Source organism: Equus quagga, chromosome 1 (assembly GCF_021613505.1).
Source record: "Equus quagga isolate Etosha38 chromosome 1, UCLA_HA_Equagga_1.0, whole genome shotgun sequence".
NCBI classification, from domain to species: Eukaryota; Metazoa; Chordata; class Mammalia; order Perissodactyla; family Equidae; genus Equus; species Equus quagga.
The window spans coordinates 139,497,545-139,518,369 of NC_060267.1; positions in this window are offsets into that span (position 1 = coordinate 139,497,545).

Consider the following 20,825-nt stretch of genomic DNA (forward strand, 5'->3'; position numbering starts at 1 on the left):
TGGGGTGATCATTTAATCTTGCTGGACCTCAGCTTTCTCATCTGTAAACCGGAAATACTAATAACTACATCATACGGTTGCCATGGAACCAACTACGATAACAAATATGTAAAAAGGCTCTGTTGAATATACAGGGCTAAGAAAACATAAGTTGTGGGTAGAGTATCATTGTGACATAAGCTTCACAGAGCAGAGCCATGTCCCTGCTCTATGGATTGATGTGTCCAGGAGACCTAGCATGGTGCTGGGCACAGATCAGGTGCTCACTCAATGTGTGGGAAGAGCTCTGACTATGTATGGTGTGATCTTTGATAAACTGGCTAAGTGGACAAGTCAATGAAATTCAACAAGTATTTATCAGACATCTGCGATCGATGCAGGACTGTACTATATGCTTCAAATGATAAAGAAAAGATAGGAAGAAAGGATAAAGACTGCTGGGAGGGCTCATGGGCATCATGGGGGCTCCAGTTTGAGGGAGCTTGACAGCCAGCATTCAGTCTCAGCTGAATCGGCAGAACGCCTGTCAGAAGAGTTAGAGGAACTGGAAGCCTCTGGTCTGAAAAAGAGAAGACAACAAGTCCTTGGCTGTTTTACATTATTGTTGAGTTGGCCTTTCCCAGGGGTTCCTTGAGGCAACCCAGGGTAAAGAGGTTACAGCGAGGCGGACCTCTACCCCAGTGAACAAGAGCAGTCTCTGCAGGGTCTCCCTGAGAGGGAGGGGGGCCATCCTGAGAGCCCACTGCTGGAGCTGGTGAAGCACAGCCCATGTGGCCTTCTACATGCTGCGTATCCACCCCTGTGAGGACAGCTCCCCAGGGCTGAGGACCAGGCCTTCCCTGCTTGCCGCCACCTCCCCGTGCCTGCACACTATTGGCATATGGTACATACATATTGAACAAATGAAGGAATAATGGACCACTGCCATTTTTGTAATACAATTTTTATTTAAGAATAAGGAAAACTTACTTCACAGGTGAGAGGTTGGATTAGAGAATTCCAGAGGCCTCACCCAACTCCAGGATTTCCAGTTGCATTTCTTGGGCCATATATCCCCACAAAATCTTTCAGCCACTCAGGTCACCTGGGGTACTCACTGGTTCCCAGACATGCCTTGGGTAGCTCCACCATCTCATGTTTGCTCATTTACCTCCTTCAGTTTTCTCTTTTATCTGCTGGTCTGAGTCTTATCTTCAGTCAAGGTCCAGCCTTCCCTATGAGGATATCCCTTTCTCCTTAGAAAGACTGGACTCCAATCCCTGTCAGTTAGCAATGTGCTTTGGCTTCCTCATCTGTAAATGGAGATTATAGCACCCACCCTGATGTGAGGATTAGGTAGGGTACCACAGGAGAAGTGCTTCGCACAATGCTGGCTTGTAGGAAGTACTCAACCAGCACAAACCATGATTAGCTATGTCTTAATGTAGCAGGCCCTTGGTGCTCACCTCCTCCTCTAACTCCTGCAGCATCTATGGCCTACTTAGTTTTCTGGTGCTCACTATCATCTGGGGAGAAATAAGTGCTACCCTCTACCCACTTTACTGCCTAGTTCTGAGCAAGTTAAGAAATTGAGAGGCCAAAAAAGAGCCTGTTAACTAAACCATAGAACTGGACAACTTATCTACTGATGCAAAGGCAACACCAAGACCCACAGGCAGCTCTCTTTCAAGAGGAAAAAGGGCGGGGCTGAGCCAAGTCTTCCCAGCTATTCTTTCCAAATTTACTAATTCAAAAGTCACTCCACCTCTGGCAAAGGGGAGGTGGAAGCCTGGTGTACACACAGTGGGTTTCCCTTGTGACAAGGACGGTGAGTAGCAGGGCTGAGGGCTGTGTATGGGAGTGAGCCCTCTATCTAGGAAATGGACCTCGTCAACTGCCTCTTAGTCCTTACCACTCATTGTGGACTTGGAATTCTCCTGAAATGTTTTAAACAACCAAGGAACTTCATTACCTCGTGAAACAAGCTAAGCACTAGAAATGGCTGTGGAGGAAAGCTAAAATGAAGTGATCTAAAAGGGTGATGGTTCTGGGGAGGAAAATGGAAGTATGGGATGAATTAATGGGAGAGTGTTGAATCCAGCAGTGACTCAGATCTTCATGAGAGTGACTCTACTGTGTACTCCGCATGAAAGCCAGGGATCATGGGAATGCTTCAGTTGGGTGCTCTGGTCAGGGCAACACTTTCTCATCCATTGAGAGATTAAGCTTTAGATAAAGTTAAGATGAGGGTTAAGTTATGTGAGGATAAATACAATCATATACAATTCTTGGTAGAAGTATGACTCAGGAGCCTGTGCGGACTCTGGAAGGGCACGTAGTGACTCTGAGAGATCTTGGTCAGATACTTCACACACATCAAGGATTCCTCCTGGGCTTTTTTTGGTATCAGGAGCCTTAGGTCTTTCCGGTTGTAGCTTCTAACTATCTCTTGGTTAAACTAACTAATTTGTCCTACTGTATTTGATGTCTCTTATAACCCAAACATTAACATTATTGTTGGCACGAAATCTGAAACGTCCTCCACTCAAAGATGGTTGAGTTATCTAATCTAGTCTTTCTAATAGAGGGTGTTGTGTGGAGCCCCACAGGTTTCTACATAAAGGTGATTCTGTCACACACTGTTTGGAAAGTACTCACGGAGATTCACAGTACATTAAATTCTCTGAGAAATCCCGCAGTGCAGAACCAGTTTTAACTTGGTTAACCTAACATTCCAAAGCTATTTTTAATGTAGAAAATTTTTTCTTTTTTCAAATAATACCTATTAACATCTGTCAAGACAAGGATTCCTTAGAAGAACCCTGGGTGATGCTGGTCTGATGACTGGTCAGCACACTGACACAGCATGGTACAGTTGCAAACTGCTGTCTGTCATTTTGACAGGGGTCTCAATCGCAGCCCCACAAGGTGGGCAGGGATGCTCTCGTACACCATGTTGTAGATGAGGAAACCGAAACCGAGCAAGGGACTTGGCAAAAAGCCCAAGGAGGGCGGAGCTGGGCTCTACCCCAAAGTGCAGACTGTCCACTGAGTACTCTTTTTCCCTGCACTATACCACTGTCTGAAGGACAAGAGCCTACTGTCCGTCAGCTGAAGCTGAGGATGGCCTTGTGACCAAAGATAAAGACAGAACCCAGGGTGGTTTCCCCGAGGTCCAGAGTGGCTTGTTCTGCCTGGCTCTTCACAGGATGGGCAAGAGGTTTTTGATGCTTTCTTCAGGCTACTCAAGGCACTTAGCTCACAGGTATCCTAAGGTACATGGGAAAACTTGACCCCAAATACTAATACCTTCCCATCTTCCAGATTCTCAATGTCACGTTAACTAAATCAGAAACATTTCGGCGGTGAAACAACCAAAACAACAATAAACCAAAGAGAAGACAGTTTAGGAGTATAGGAGCCTCTGAAGGAAAAACAAACAACCTTCAGAAGCTATGAAAGGGTCACGAATTTCTTGCAGGACAGCACAGGTCAACCACGGCCTTGAGCATGTGAAAGGAAGTGATTGCCAGAGCATTAGGGAGAAGTACACGACTCGCTTTAGTTACACCCATCTTCTGTCACCTGCTCCTGGGTGCAGGGTCTTGGGCCGACCTGGGGTAGAACGGCTGGGCTCGAGCCATGTGCCTCCTTTCATTAACATTTTCCCAGTGGAGTTCATGGAAGGCTTATGTAGCCAGCAGAGCCTGCCTCTGGCACATGGGTGGTCAAGTGCATTTCTGAGTTCCCTCCATTGACAGCACACTGCCCTTCTGTGAAGCTCAAAACTCCACAGAAGCAAGCCTTTACAAGAAGGACTTTCCCCCTCATAGGCTAATCTACAAGAAAGACTGGAGTGAGCATGTGGAAGCGATGTTATTTGGGGAGACAGTGGACCTCTCAAGAGTTGAAGAAAATAGAAAAGCAGAGTCTAGCTTTGCATTGGCCTGCAACTCAAATCCAGAATTAAACCAAGGATGGAGCAAGCCACCTGTGTGGTAGCTGTGAGCATGCACATCTTGGTGACCTTGTGAGGTAAATGCTTTTTTTTTTTTTTTTGTCATCTTTCAGAAGAGGAACTGAGGAGAGTCCGTTAAGCAACAGCCCAAGATCACCCAACCAGAAAATGGTTGAGCTCATCCTGGAATGGCTTCTATCTGATTCTAGTTCCTGCCCTAACTGGGTCTGCAGTCTCCCTTGAGGTCTATGGATGTGGCTGGAGGGGTTGCAGATGGCCGGGTGGCATGAGGCATTGGGTAGGAGGAGTGTTTCCGTTGGTGCTGGACCGCCCTCCTATTCCAGTGGCCCATGCCCAAGGTTCAGCAGCTTATTTTTATGTCAGAACACCTTTGCTTTAATTCTACATTTCTTTTTAAAAAACCAGAAGAAAATGCACACATTATGTTTCCCTGTAAGAAGGAATGAGTTCTCCTTCTAGGAGGGTGTAACGGACATGGGTGGCGCACGGCTAGATCCTCTTGAGTCCCTCCAACCATTTCTGTGCACTCCGTCCCCAGTTTCCACATCCCTTTACTTGGCCCCCTACACCTGTGACAGTAAAGGGCTGTCCTCAAGCTACGGGAGCCATTTTACCCTCATGTGCAGACAGCCAGAAGGAACCCCTCCTTCCTCCTTGAGCTGAGGCAGGACAAACTCTGAGGCTTTTGCTCCAGAGCCCCGCTTTGAGCTCAGGCAGAGGCTGCCCTCGGGGACGCTCCTGCTGGCTTCCTCCCTCCCTGTCCTGCTTCCTCACTCCCTCGCTGGCTTTTTCTGAGGGCACTCATTTACTAAATCACTCACACATGAATTCTTGCCTCAGGGTCTGGGAACCTGATCGAAGATAGGGAGTTTACCATGGATGGCAGTTGCGGGGGTTTTCCAACAACTTATTAAGATATAATTTTTGGACAATAAATTGTATCAACTTATGTCTATAATCTGGTACATTTCAGCAGTGGTATACACCTGGGAAACAATTCCCATAGTTAAGATATGAAACACTTCCATCACCTCCAAGAGATTCCTTGTGTCCCTTTGCAGTCCATCCCTCCCTGCCCCCAATTCCAGGCAATCACAGCTTTCCAGTTCTTAACATCAGTTTCTTTGAAGCCCACTGCTTGAACATTAAACTGATGCTATATATTTCAGGTTTTTCTATGGCACCACTTCAAGGTCCCAATTTATGTGTTAGTTAAGAAAATGCTAGCTACTAACAAACTCCAAAATGGATAATGGGCTTAAACATGTAAGAGAGTTTTTCTTTTTACTTCTTTTTTTTTTTTTTTTGATGAGGAAGATTGGTCCTGCACTAACTTCTGTTGTCAATCTTCCTCTTTTTGCTTGAGGAAGATTGTCACTGAGCTAACATCTGTGCCAATCTTCCTCTATGTTGCATGTGGGATGCCACCACAGCATGGCTTGATGAGCAGTGTGTGGGTCCATGCTCAGAATCTGAACCCACAAACCCTGGGCCACTGAAGTAGAGTGTCCAAACCCAACCACTACACCACCAGGCCAGCCCCAAGAGTGTATTTCTTGATCAGGTACAGCTTATCAGGATTACTAATTGGTAGCGGTCTGCCTCTATGCATTAATTCGGGGACCTAGGCATCTTACATATTGTGAGGCTGATATCGCTGAAGTTGGCAAACAAGATGAAAGTGTATGCAGCTGTGTCACTCAAGAGGAATGAGGAAGAGTATGAAGGAATGCTCATATAAGGACTTTATGAACAGGCCTGGAAATTGCTCATGTCATTTCTGTCCACATTCCATTGGCTAGAATTCAGTGATGTGACCACACATAAATGCAAGAGAGTCTAGAAATGCAGTCTATCTGTGTGCCCAGGAATTGCTAATGCTCCCAGGTATATGCATGTAGCTTTCTGACCAGACACAGAAAAGCCAGAAAGAGGAAGAGAAAAGAGATACTGACACATAACATCACTGTCATCGATAGCAGCAACACCATAACAACAAGGTAACACATGGTACGAAAAGCTAACATCTTTTGAGCAGTTCCATGCCGAGTGCTTTTGGATGTTTCATTACGTTTATCCTCACAATTCTCTAAGTGTCCAATTTACCGATGACGATTAAAGCAATGTAAGACTACATGACCCACCATGATTTCAAGGCTATCAAGCGGCAGAGAATAGATTTGTGTCTGGGGCTTTCTTGACTCCTAAGCCTCTGTTGTTAGCATGTGGGAGAACAAATCAATCACAGCATTTTTTCCCTTCCATGAGAGGAGCAATGAAATATCAACAGCAGATTTCAAAATAACCCATGGCATCAGGAATATCAAGATTCTGTTTTTATTCAAAGATTCTAGAAGGACTAGAGAATATGCTTCCCACAACCTAGACCTCAGACCAGATGGCCAAGAAGACAGCTGCACCACAGATAAAAGGGTGAGGTCAAGTTCAGCCCTAGGAGATGGAGAATGTTATTCGCTATTTACCATCCCCTCTGCATTTTAAGGAGAGTGGAGCACAAAGAAAATTCTTAATGAGATGATGGTGAGGGGGAGAGCCAAATTTTTAAATTCCAGAGAGAAAAAGAATTTCTCTAGGTAGAAATGGAACAAGGTGTGGGTGTGACATGAAATCTTGGAAGAAAGATGAGGCTGGCACTAGGAAGATTGGAAAGGCTGTGTGGGGCCGGAAAAGAGAAAGGAAAACATCTAGCAATGGGACAGCAGGTGAGAAAGAGTTTGGGAAAAGAAGACAGAAAGTCCAGAAGGGATTTAGGAAGTGTTGCTGTGCAGGGTGGGTTGTAAGCTTCCCATGTTGGTCAAGGTTGGGCCATGAAAAAATCTCTAGGTATTTTGGGCAGGAAGGGAATTAACATAGAATTTTGATGCCTTCACAACTAGTAAATGTTTCAAGAACCCATGCAACATTCATCAAGATAAACCATAGCCAGGGCCTTGAAAATTTTTTAAAAATTGAAATTATACAGAATATATTCTCAGACCAAAATAGAACCAATTAAAAATTAATAACAGAAAAATAACAGGAAAGTTTCTAAACACTTGAAAATTTAAAAGCATACTTTTAGATAATACATGAGTCAAAGAGGAAGTCTCGAAGGAGACAAAAAATACATAGAACTAAATGAAAACAAAAAATATAACATATCAAGATATGTAAGATGCAGCAAAAGCAGTTCTGAGAGGAAAATATGCAGCCACTAAACACTTACATTAGAAAAAAAAAGCAATCTCATGTCAATAATCTAAGTTTCTTCCTCAAGAAACTAGAAAAAGGGCAAAAGAAACCCAACATAAGCAAAGAAGGAAAAGGCAAAGATAAGAGCTCAAATCAATAACATTGACAACAAAAACAATAGACAAAATCGATGAAACAAAAAGCTGATTCTTCAGAAATAATTAAAAGTGATAAAACTCTAGCAAGACTGAAGAGAGAGAGAGAGAGAGAGAGAGAAGGCCAGAGAGAGAGGAGACACAAATCATTAATGTCAGGAATAAAACAGGGATGTCACTACAGATTCTTCAGTCATTAAAAGAGATAATAAGAGAAAACTATGAATAATTTTATGCTCATAAATGAAACAATTTAGATGAAATGGACCAATTCATTGAATATTAACACAGAGAAAACATTAGACAAAATATTCCACCCCTTCATGATAAAAACTCTCAGTGAATTATATGAATAGAGAAAAACTTCCTCAACTTGATAAACAGCATCTGCAAAGAGCCCAGAGACAACATCACACTCACTGGGGAAAGGCTGAATGCTTTCCTTTAAGATCAGGAACAAGGCAAGGATGTTCATTTCCACCACTCCTGTCCAACCATAAGTCCTAGCTAGTGCAATAAGGAAGAAAAAGAAAGAAAAGACATACAGATTGAAAAGGAGGAAATAAAACTGTCCCTATATCAGGATGATGTGGTTGTCTACATGGAAAATCCCATGGAATCTACCAAAAACTCTTAGAACCAATAAGTGAGTTCAACCATGTTGCAGGAAAAAAACCCAACAAACAAAAATCAATCATATTTTTATATATTAATGAACAATTAGAAACCAAAATTAAAGACACAATATCATTTACAATTGCATGAAAAAGCTATTAGATTATACTTAGGTATAAATCTAACAAAACAGGTATAGGACGTGTATGCTGAAAACTGCAAAATGCTGATGACTAAATCAATGAAGACCTAAATAAATGTAGAGAGACATACTATGTTCATGGATTGGAAGACTCAACATAGTAAAGATGTCAGTTTTTCCCCAAACTGATGTGTAGGTTTAAAGCAATTTGCATCAAAATTTCATTAAGGTTTTTTTTCCCTCCTGAGGAAGATTTGCCCTGAGCTAACGTTTGTTGCCAATCTTCCTCTTTTTACCTGAGGAAGCTTCACCCTGAGCTCCTCTATTTTGGTATGTGGGTCACTGCCACAGCATGACTGCTGACAAGTAGTGTAGGTTCATGCCCAGGAACCAAACCCATGAATCCAGGCTGCTGAAGTGGAGTGCACTGAACTTAACCATTAGGACATGAGACCGGCTCCCCCAGCAAGATTTTTTGTAGACAAAGACAAGTTTATTATTCTTAAATTTACATGGGAAGTCACAGGACTTAAAATAGCTAGAACAATTTTGAAAAAGAGGAATAAAGTAGGAGGGATTACTTTATCTGATTTCAGGACTTACTGCATACTTACAGTAATCCAAACAGTGAGGTTTTGGCAGAGGGATAGACAGATAGACCAATGGAGCAAAATAGAGAATGCAGAACTGGACTCACGAATATGTCCAACTGCTTTTCTACAACGGTACAATGCTATTCAACAAGAAGAATAATAGCCTGTCCAACAAATGATGCTGGGCAGTTAGACATCCAGAGGCAGGAAAAAAAAGTAATAAACCTCAACCTAAACCTCACATCTTATACAAAAATTAACTCAAAATTTATCACAGATTTAGGAGCTGGCCCAGTGGCACAGTGGTTAAGTTTACACGTTCCACTTCGGCGGCCTGGGGTTCACTGGTTCGGATCCCGGGTGCAGACCTATGCACTGCTTGTCAGCCATGCTGTGGCAGGCATTCCACTTATAAAGTAGAGGAAGATGGACATAGATGTTAATTCAGGGACACTCTTCCTCAGCAAAAAAAGAGGAGGATTGGTGGTGCATGTTAGCTCAGGGCTAATCTTCCTCAAAAAAAAAAATTATCACAGATTTAATTGTTAAATGTAAAACTATAAAACTTTAGAGGATAACAAAGGAGAAATCTTTGAGATCCAGGGCTAGGCAAAGGCTTCTTAGACTTGATGCCAAAGCATCATCCATAAAAAGAAAAATCGATAAATTAGGCTTCATCACAATTAAAAACTTTTCTCTGTGAAACACTCTGTTAAACAGATGAAAATACAAGCTGCAGACTCAGAGAAAATATTTGCAAACATAATGTCCAACAAAATATTTGTATCTAAAATATAAAGTGCTCTCAAAACTCCAAAGCAAACAATCCAATTAGAAAATGGGCCAAGACATGAACAGACATGTCACTGAAGAGGACGTACAGATGGCAACTAAGCACATGCAGGGATGTTCAATATTATTAGCCATTAGGAAAATGCACATTAAAAGTACAATGAGATCTCACCACACATCCATTGGAAAGATCGAAATAAAAAATACAGATGGTCCCAGACTTATGGTGGTTCAACTTACAATCTTTCAGCTTTACGATGGTGCGAGAGCTATAGGCATTCAGTAGAAACCGTACTGAGAAGTTTGAATTTTGATCTTGTCCTGGGCTAGCTAGAGAGAGTACCATACTCCCTTGTGAGGCTGGGCAGTGGCAGTCGCCACAGCTCCCAGTCAGCCATGCGATCATGATAAACAACCAGTACGCTTACAACCATTCTGTACCCACACAGTCATTCTCTTTTTCACTTTCAGTACAGTACTGAGTAAACTGCATGAGATATTCAACACTTTATTATAAAATAGACTTTGTGTTAGATGATTTAGCCCAACTGTAGGCTAATGTAAGTGTCAGGAGCATGTGTAAGGTAGGTTAGGGTGAGCTATGATGTTTGGTAGGTTAGGTGTATTAAAGGCATTTTTTGGCTTACGATATTTTCAACTTCTGACGGGTTTATCGGGATGTAACCCCATCATAAGGAGAGGAAGATGTGTAGTGACAAAATCAAATGCTGGCAAGGATGGGAAGAAATTGGATCACTCATACGCTGCTGTTGGAATATCAAATAATACAGCCACTCTGGAAAAAGGGTATGGCAGTTTCTTATAAAACCAAAACACATGCTTACAATACAAGCCAGCAATCACATTCTTGGGCAATTTATCTCAAAATTGAAAAAATACTTTAAATTTTTTTATTAAAATGTAACGTGCCTATGGTAAAATGCCTAAAGTACAGTAATGTTGAGTTTTTGCATGTAACCACCAGTCAGGACGTTGCCAGAAGCCCAAAATGTCGCCTAGTGCTTCTTCGCAGTCAGTACCCACAGAGGTGACTGCTATTTTATTTCTGTCACTGTAGAGTAGTTTTGACTCTTCTTGAATTCAGTATAAATGGAGTCATACCGTATGTAGCAATAGTAGGAGATTGTTCTTTTATATAGCTGTATAGTATTTCATCATATGAATATACCACAATTCACCCATTTTACTGTTGATAGGAATTTAAAATGTGCAGTTTGGGATATCATGAATAAAGTTACTAGTAACATTCTTGTCCACGTCTTTTGGGTTCATATGCTCTTCTTTCCCTTGGGCCTATAGCTTGAAGTGGAAGTTCTGGGCCGCAGAGGAGGCATGCATTTAGCTTCGCGTACTGCCACACGGCTTTCCAAGTGGCCGTGCCCACTCGTGCTTCCCCCAGCAGCGTGTGCGAGCTCTAGTTGCTCCCCGTGCTCACCAGCACTTGGTGTTGCCTGTTACTAGGGTTTCCTTCTTTTCTTCCTTCCTTCCTTTTCCACTTTAGTCATTCTGGTGGGAATGTGCTGCTATCTCATTGTGGTTTTTATTTGTGTTTCTCAAATGATTAATGATGTCGAGCACCTTTTCACCTATGTTTTGGTTATTTGAATATCTTCTTCTATGAAGTGCCTAATCAAGTCTTTCGCCTATATAAAAAAAATGGATTGTTTGTTATTTTCATTTTGACTTCTAGGAGTTTTTTAAATCTGTTCTGTATGTAAGACCTTTATCTGAGAGTTATCTCTGACCTGTTTCTGGCTATGGGCACTCCTGCTCACATCTACCCCGCTCCTGGCATCCTCCAGTCACATCTGATGGTGATTCTGTTTGCAAACACCTTGGGCTTACATTTTTGAATCGTGCTCCAGTCTCCAGCCATTCTCCAATACCGCCATCCATGTTTCCAACTCGCGCCACACTGCCCCTGGCCAAATTCTGGGCCCGCCACAGGATACAAAATGCCTCTCTCATTTATCCCTTCACTTCTAACCAAACTGAGGCAGGATGAAGAGGGAAAATGAATATATCAAGTAGCTGCATGATAATGTCTGTCACTCTGAATAAAAGATATCAGACTCTACTCTCACTTGTGTTCACACACAGTAGCATCAACCTTAACCAGCAAGTCTTTTATATCAACCACCTCTTCTGCAAGCGGCTCAGTGTTGGGCGCTGTGGAAAATTTGCAAAGAAGGAATGCCCCTAGGTCCAGCTGTCAAGAAACTTACAATCTAGTTGGAGAGAAAAGATGTAATACAAGTTACATGATATAATAAAATAGTGCATGTTGGTATATAAACAAGTTCAAAATCAAAGAGTTTTAAAACCAGGCATGCAAGACCGTAAGTGCTAATTTGGGCTGGAGCCAGACGGGAAGTTTTTAGAGCACTTCCTTGAGATATTCTCTCCTTCCTCTTTTCAGCACGGGGTGGGCAGGGGCATCTTGGACAGCTTTCCTTCACATAGGAGGCACTCAATGCGTATTTGGCAGTTTCACTGAGGTTTGGGATGAAGAAATAGATGGCTACATAGCCCCCATCAGCTGAATGCCTAAGTGCCAGGCACATATGAAACCATATTCAATTCTTGCAACAATCCTGAGAAGGAAATATTATTATCCCTATTTTATAGGTGGGGAAACTGAGGCTCAGACCAATGGTAAAGAAAATCGCCGAAGGTCATGTGGCTGGCGTCTGATGGAGCCGTGATTCACACCCATGCTAGGGTGCTTGTTGCTTCCCAGGAGACAGTGCCATTGCCTGTTGCTCGGACAAAGGGAGGCCACAGTGTGCCTGGACACTCATGATGGCAGAGGCTAAAGCCCAGGCCCTGGGGTACCAGATCTATGAGGCGGCACCCAGAGAGAGAGAGGGGCCCTGGAGGCTTTTCCCCTGAGTTCTCTGCCAGCCTGGGCTGCCCTTCAAGAGGAAGCCTAAGGCTGCCTGATTGGTGGCTTCAGAAGACAAGGCAGCAGCAAGAGGGAGGCAAATTAGGTAAGAGAAAGTAATGCAGCCAGGCTGGCAGTCAGTGTCTCTCCCTGTAACGTCCCCAAATTATATGCCAGATCTCTCACCTGCTCAGCTTACCTGGAAGTTCATCTACCCCTGTGAAACCTCTATCTCCCCACATCCACCTTGTCTATCCAGAATGCCCCGGGCGTGCCACTCTCTGGGACGTGGGCAGTGGAGCCATGGCTGCCGTGTTGGCGTGGATTGGTGGTGGGGGTGTGGCACCAGTCCTGCTTCTTCTTGTCTCACTGTTCTGAAACAGGAATTCAGACGTCAGCCCTTTGAGTTGGAGACTGCCAACCCCCATTCTCCCAGAGAGAGGGACAGCCCGGGAGGCCATGCCTCTCTGACTTTCTGGGCTACAGTCCAGACCTCAGGAGGAATCCTGAACATCATTCTCTGGAGAAAGCTTTTGCCAAGGCCCAAGAATGCCCTGGGGAGGACTGGGTCATGGCAGGTGCTGGCAGTCATGGCCGTTCGCACCTTGAGCTGTTGTCCTCTCTACCCCACGCACAGCTCTGAGAGGGGCAGTCCACTGACCCTGTCTTAGTTCCCTGTGTGGTAATTTGTTTAGCGGTCAGACCCCCAGTGGGCCATACTGATAGAACTCCCTCCTTGAGCTTCTGGAAGAAGAACCAGAGCTCTTTGTTCCTTCTCCCAAGAGCAGGCCCTCTCCAGTGCTCTCTTTCACCAAGGCCACTGAAAACTAAAGCCCAGAGTAAGGAGGCCAAGTTTACCCACCCTGTGGAGGTCCCCCAGTGACCGTCTTTGTAAAGGCCTTTGTAGGGGCTCCAGGTCCCCTTTACAGAGACATCGTGAAACAGGCATGACTGGAAGTATCAGAAAGAGGAATGGTTGCTCAAAATGGGAATTACAGATGTGAAAGAAGCACTGTCTGGACAGCAGTGAAGAGGGAGGCAGAGGCACTGGAGCAGAAAGGGGGTGCTCACCGGGGGTGCCCTGGAGGAGGAAATCCCGGCAGAGCTAGGCACAGGATGGAAGAGGCTGGTCAGGGGCCCCAGAAGACGCACCCCTCCACGGACCCGCCCCTGCGCTGTCTTCAGTGATCCGGGGAAGTCTGGTCTGCAAGGGTGGCAGAATACAGGATTATCAGATGAAAACTTTGAACGTGTGTTTCGGTGACAGGCAAACTGCCAGTGGGGGCTTCGGGGAGAGTAAGCAGCCCAGATGAAGGCCAGAAAACAGAACAAAACACCAACCCCGCCTTCCTCACTCCGCCAGCAAAAAAACCACAGAGGGAAAAGGAAGACAGCAACGAGACTAGAAAGTCCAGAAAAGGGAAGTATGAAGTGGGTGCAAGATGCCTCAAGCGAGGGCACACACCCGCAGGTTGAAGTTCTGTTTGTGTGACAGGAGCCAGAGCCCACCCAAGGTGGCAGCAGGGCAGGGCCCACGGCTCGTGGCAGTCTTGTGTGTGGGCACATGGCCAACGCAAGGGGATTCCCCTGCTGTCAGGGAACTGGGCCCCAGCTGCTGTGCAAAGGGCAGGCTAAGTCAAAGCTACTCTGTGCCCGAACCAAAGGTTTGTGGAAACTCAGGTGCAAAATTTATGTTATCAGATCCCTTTGCCCTCAAGGATTTAAGATTAAAGCGATGCAGATATCGTCCCTGTACATTCGTGGTCAGTAGGTACCCTGGGGGGGTGTGTGAGTTAACGCTTAACAATCCACTCTCCGGGAGGAAAAAACAAAAAAGGCACTGAAGTGTAGCATTTGCTTGTTCCCAGTTTCCGTAGTATAAAGATCCCCGTGGCTGAGCTCGAGCTGCCAACTTAATGTCACCAAAGGTAGAGCTGGAAGCCTGAGTGTCCTGCAGGGTTTCTGTAACCATAGCAACGACGTTCAATGAGTTCATACTATGTGCTAAATGCTCTGTGTGCCTCCGTTTATTACTGCTCAGGGAAGAGAAAAGTGAGGCTCAGAAAAATAGTTAACTTCCCCTGGGTCAGTGGGTACTAATTGGTGGAACCAGGAGTTTAAAATAAATTAAATATACTGGTCTGCCCTAGAACAGTGGTTCTCAAGCTTTTCAGTCTCAGGAATTTTTATACTCTAAAGTATAATTGAAGACACCAAAGAATTTTTGTTTATTCGGATTACTAAGATTTACTACAGTAGAAATTAAAACTGAGAACTTCAAAAAATTCAGTAATTTACTTAAAATAACAATAATAAAACTGTAACATGTTAACATAAGTAATACTTCCATGAAAATAATTATGTGTTCCAAAATGAAAAAGTTTTAGTGGGAAGAGTGGCGTTGTTTTTCCATTTTGGCAAACCTCTATTGCCTGGCTAAATAGGAGGCAGCTGGATCCCCAGAGCTGCTTCTGCATCCAGCCCATTGTGATATATTGCTTTGGTTGAAGTCTATGAAGGAAAACAAGCCTCACACAGATAATAGTTGGAAAAAGAAAGACATTAGGGACCCCTTGGATGGGTTTTGGGGACCCCCAGGGGTCCTTAAGCTGCTAGATGGATTACAGTTGCTCTTGGTACAAAAGTCAAATGGTAAAAAATAGCATCCAGTGAAAAATAAGTCTCTGTCTCTCCTCCAGCCATCCAGTTCTCTCACTGGAGACCACAAGTATTGGCAGAGCATCGTGCTTCCATCCAGAGACATGGAGCCCTCCAACTGGAGCCTCCCCAGGTCACCTGCCTCAGCATCCTGCACATGCACGCTGCCTTTGCTGGTTCACTCCAGCCTGGGAGCATTTCGTACCAATACAGAAGTCTGCATAGTATTCCATGGGCCTGAACCAGTCCCCACACCACAGGGAACAGCCTTGTAACCTCTCTCTTCTGCTGCATGTATTTGTAAGATAAATTCCTAGAAGCGGAATTAGAACAAAAGATGTACACGTTTTGAATTCTGATAGACATGGTCAAACAGCCCTCCGTGGAGGGGCACCCGACTTCCACTCCCACCAGCAATGAGCAGGCATGGCTTTTTCTCCACAGCCTCACCAACTCAGCGTGGGAACCAGATATGAAGTCGGGGGTCTGACTCCAGCACCCACGACGTCCCCACTAAGCCTCAGTGTGGGTCTTAGAGGTCTCCATCTACCTGGGCAGCCCAGCGAATGTGCTCCCTAAACCCAGTAACCAATCAACCAATGTTTACTGCACATCTACACTCTGAAAGGCACTGGAGTGTGTCGAGCTGTTTGTTCCGCAGCATCGTTCACCCGTCTCCTGCCCTTGGTCCTCCGGCAGACTTCAGCTCCTCTCTAGCCCCTGATTAAGGGTAAACATCTCTGCAAAGCACTTTTGACTCCACCCACCTCCCTCTGCGTATCTCTTGAACTCTGCACAGAGTCTCACCCACTACACCGTCACCTTCTAGACCAGGATGTCTCACACTGTAATGTGCAAGTAAACCCCTGGGGCAATCTGGTAAAAATGCAGATTCTCATTCCGTAGACCCGGGGTGGGACCTGAGAGTCAGCATTCCTGATAAGCGCTCAGGTCTCACCATCACACGTGAAACAGCAAGAGTCTAGCAAGGATTCTCGAACTCTAGCCATAAATAAGATAAATAAGAAATGCTTGGATGACTTGTTCAAACACAGCTTCTTGGGTCCAATACACCCTCCCAGGGCTTGTGTTCCGGCAGGTCTTGGAATGGGGTCTGAGAATCTTTATTTCCAACAATTCCCAGATGTTGCTAATGCTGCTGGCCCACAGTCCTCACTTTGAGCCAACACCAGTTTCAGGAAGCTCTGATGGGTCTGAGAAAACAGCTACTTGAGAAACTTAAACCACTTTTAAGAAAACTTAGCCACTTATCTAACTTATCTTTGAGTTATCTTTTTACTGACCAATGGTTGACAGAGAGAGAGGACACTTAATAGATGTGTGATGAGTAAGGTAGAAGGGAACGAATACCAGCATGAGCCAACCATGTCACTTGGAGCTTTCAGACCAGAAAGCAGAGGTAACAGGTGCATACTGTACCCGTCTCTGTCTGCAGCTTGGATTTGAAGTACAAAGGATCATTATCAACCTCTTCATTCCTCCCTGCCTTCCCACCAGGCTCAACCCACAATGAGCCACTATTCAGTTCTTGTGGGCCCCTGGCTCGCTGACCTGTCACGGTCTGTTTAGCAGCCCTTAGCATGAGCTTTTGCAGGCTCAATGGCCATGCTCTGGGCTCTCTACCAGCAGGAACCCCCACCCTCCCACTCTCATATTTGGGCAGGTGGGAGAGGGGGAGTGAGGAAGCTGGGAGGAGATAATGTGCTCTTCCTTCATTCGTAGGCTCTCAAATCCTGCCCCCCAGTGTCTGCTTCCTGCTAAGCATCTTCCTGTGGCAGAAGAACTGCAGAGCTTTCCCCCGCGTCACTGTCACTCACGCTCTGCCCGGGAAGGCCAAGTGGAGGGGCCGTCTCCAGGTTTCACTGCAGAGAATCCACCTCTCAAGTGGCTGTTTCCTCCCAGGACCCTTCTGAGCTTCCTTGTTCCTATAAATTGACAAAAGGAAGAAACAGCCCTTTTTTCTGTTAGATGTCATCATGCCTGGATGTGACACAGCAGCCATCTTACAGTCGTGAGCAGAACCGGTCTGAGTGTATCCAAGAGATGGGAAGAACCCAGGGTCCTGGATGAAGCTGAAGAGCCACTAAGTTAACCAACTCTGTAGCCTCCTACCTCTGAACCTCTCGTGATTTATCCATTCAAAAATTCTTATTGAGCACATAATATGTGGGGATAGAACCATGAACAGAAGAGGGAACATTCTAACCCTCAGGAAGCTGGCATTACATTGGAGGAAAACAGTGAACACTAACTAAGTAAATACATATACATGAGGTGGTGATAAGTAAGTCATGGAGGGAGTCTTAGATGTCTGGCAGCGGGGGAGGAGATTTGATTTTAAATAAGATGGTTAGAGAACACCTTACTGAGAAAGTTACATATATGTATAGAAATGAAGGACATGAGGGAGCAAGCTCTGCAGGCATTTCGGGGAAGAGTATCCAGGAAGAGGGAAGAGCAAATGCAAAAGCCCTCAAGTGGAAATGCACCTAGTGTGTTTAAGGACATCCCAGGGACCAGTTTGGCTGGAGCAGAGTATGCAAAGGGGAGAGTTACAGGGGACGAGTTCAGAGAGGGAATGAGGGCCAGGTGGTGCGCCACCTTGTAGGCCAATATAAGGACTTGGTGGAGAAGAGCCTGACCTGAAATAACTCTCAAAGAATCACTCTGGCTGCTATGTTGGAAAGAGACTGTGGCCTTCGGTGGTTTGGACCAAAGTAGGGACAGCGTATATAATGAGGAGGGACTGGATTCTTTAAACGTTTTGAAGATAGACCCAACAGGTTTTGCAAAGACACTACGTGTCAGGTTTGAAAGAGTTGGGTCAAGTACAACTCCAAGGCTTTGGTAGGACCAAGGAAAAGGATGGAGTTGCCATTTACCTCTAGATGAGGACGACAGTGCCAGCAAAGAGTTTTGAGGAGATTTCAGGAGTTCAATTTGAGGTGCCTTTTAGAAACTCAAGTGGAGACATTGAACAGAGTGCTGGATGTGAGCCTGGATTTGAGGGAGGAGAGCAAGCCTGGAGATTTACGTTTGGGCATCTTCAGCATGAACTTGACGTTTGGAGCCATGAGAGAGAAGGGTGCCACCACAGGGATGGGTGTGGATAGGAAAGGGAAGGTGTTCAAAGACTCTGCCCTGGATCATGCCAAGTTTAAGAAATTGGAACACTGAGCAGAAACCAGCAGTGGGAACTGAAAAGGAATGCCAGTGAAATAAGAGAAAAACCAGGAGAGTATGATGTCCTACACACGGGAAGAAAGACTGTCAGGAAGAGGGAGAGATAATGGTGTCAATGTGCTGAGCAGTCAAGTCCAATGAGGCCTGAAAATTGCCCATTGGATTTAGCCACAAGGAAGTCACTGGTGACCTTGACAAGAGCAGTGGCATGGTGGAGGCCAGAGCCTGAGGAGAGTGGGTTCCAGAAAGCGTGGGTGGAGTGGAACCAGACGCAAGTAAAGGCAACTCTTTTAAATAATATTATTATAAAGAGGACTGCAGAAGCAGGTCAGTAACCAGAGGTGGAAGTGGAATCAGTGAAGACTTTGTCTGCTCGTTTGTTTTTTTGTTTGTTTATTTAAGATAGGAGAAGTAAAGTTGTGTGCCTGTGCTGATGAGAAGAATCCGGGAGAGCAAGACAAGCTGCTGATCATCACTAGAGCAAATGGCTAGAGCAGTGTCCTTTAGTGGGTGAGAGAGGATGGGATCCTGTGCAAAGGGCGATGGAAGGACTTAGATGGCAGTGTGGAGAATCCATCCAAGTAACAAGAGGGAGACAGAGTAGAAGGTTCCCGGGAAAGCATGGATGGCAAGAGGGGAGGTGGGACACATAAAAATTCTCTTCTGACGGCTCTTATTTTCCTGGTGACATAGGAAACGAAGTCATCAGTGAAGAATGAGGATGACAGAGGTAGTTTTGGAGGTTCAAGGAAAAGGCAGAAGGTGTGAAGTAATGTCTGAGAGGAAAATGCAGTTGGTGGGCATCAAGGACCCTTTGAATATGGCTATCAGTAATTTAGAGTGATCCCAGTCAGTGCCACGTGTGGTTTTCTCCAGCTGCATTCAACCTCATGGGTGCAGGTGGGGAGTTGGATCTCACCAGGCCTGGAATTTTGCCAGGTGGACACAGCAAGATCAGAAAAGAGTAAAAGAACTGAGGATGTATGTAAGGGAGGGACAGTAATGATGGCCCATGGACTTCAGGATGATGGAAAGTCAGGGCACGAGGAGGCTGAGGATCTGTGGAAAATTGAAATATCAGTGGTCCTACTGGGGTCAAAGAACCACTGGAACCAAGGTGCTAGTGAGAGTGAGCAGTAAAGTGGAGGTGGGGTCGGAGGCTTAGAGGCTAGGAGCCGAGATATGAAGGCTACAGATGTTGGTGATGGTAAGATCTGGAGGTTAGGATCATGGGAGTGAGTGGCTGAGAAAGTGGAAAAACAAGACCATTAGAGGAGAGGAGTTCCAGGAACCCCTTGGTGAAGGAGCAAGAGGAAACTTGTGGTTTAGCCTTTTGGGTAGAGGCTAAGTATGGCTTCAAAGTCCTTCCATCCTGGTACACATAGCCCTTTATAATGTGACTTTATTACTCCTTCTGAAAAGGTAGATACTGTTTCCTGACTCCCTAATTGTGGCTTGGCTCTGTAGATTTGCTCTGACTGATAGCATGTGGCAGAAGTAACATTATGTGACTTCTGAGGCTATGCCTTAAGATGCTTTGCAGTTTCTGCTTATGTCTGAGACATCGTGCAGAGAAGCCACTTTGACCAACCGGCGGATGAGCGACCACGTGGAGAACTGAGGCAGTCTCATGGACAACAAGCACCAACTGCCAGACATGGGAACGAAGCCACCTTGGACCACCCACCTAATCCACAGAATCACAGAATAATGTCATTTAAGCCCCTAAGTTTTGAGGTTATTAGGTTGCAAAGACAAACAGAGATGTTGTGGGTAGTAAACTCATCAAGAATTATTACAACAGAGTGTTAGAGAGTAATACAAGACCACAGCTAATATCTAGATTTGTGAGAAAATGTTTCTATTCTTTTGAGCTATTTTGAGTGAATCGCCCTGTTATTTATTGTCAAAAGTGTCCAATCTACACCATTAGGTATGAACAAAGGAATTTCCACCACCCCCAAAAAGCTTAGACCTTCAGAGACTGTCTGCCTCTCATGGATGACTGATTCCCTGCTGTGGAGGGTGGGAGGGCTTCAGGGAGGAGGTGGCTTCTTGGATGATCCAGGCAGGATGCAAGGAATCCGACATGGATGTGCCCAATACCCTCTTTCACTTTGGGACATGACCCAGCACAATGGGGCAGCTGAGCAGAACTGAGAGAGGGACAAAGGACTATTGGACCCATTTCCTTTGGTTTGTCAAATGCTGGGGGGTGAGACCCTGGGAGAGGCCAGGTGGGCAAGGAGAGGCAGAGATTAAGGAGGGAAAATGACCACCTGGATAGAAGAAATACGGAGTGGGGAGGGGTGGGGGAAAGAGAGGCTGGGAAGGAAATTAAATGAGGTGGGAGGAATGGGGTAGGAGGGTGAGAGCGGATAAAAGGAGGTGGTATGGAGGGGGCAGGGTGGGCAACTGCCTAGGAATTGCTTATGTCTCCCAAAACCCCCCTTGTCCTTCTGTGGGACACTCACCAATTGGGCTTTCATGTCCTGAAAAGTGGCCAGGGGTCAGAAGCAGCCTCTTCTGCCGTGTAGCCAGACAGGGTGTCCCAGGATTAGGCAACAGAGAGATCTGCATGATCATGACACCGTGTCCCCTCTCTTGGAAA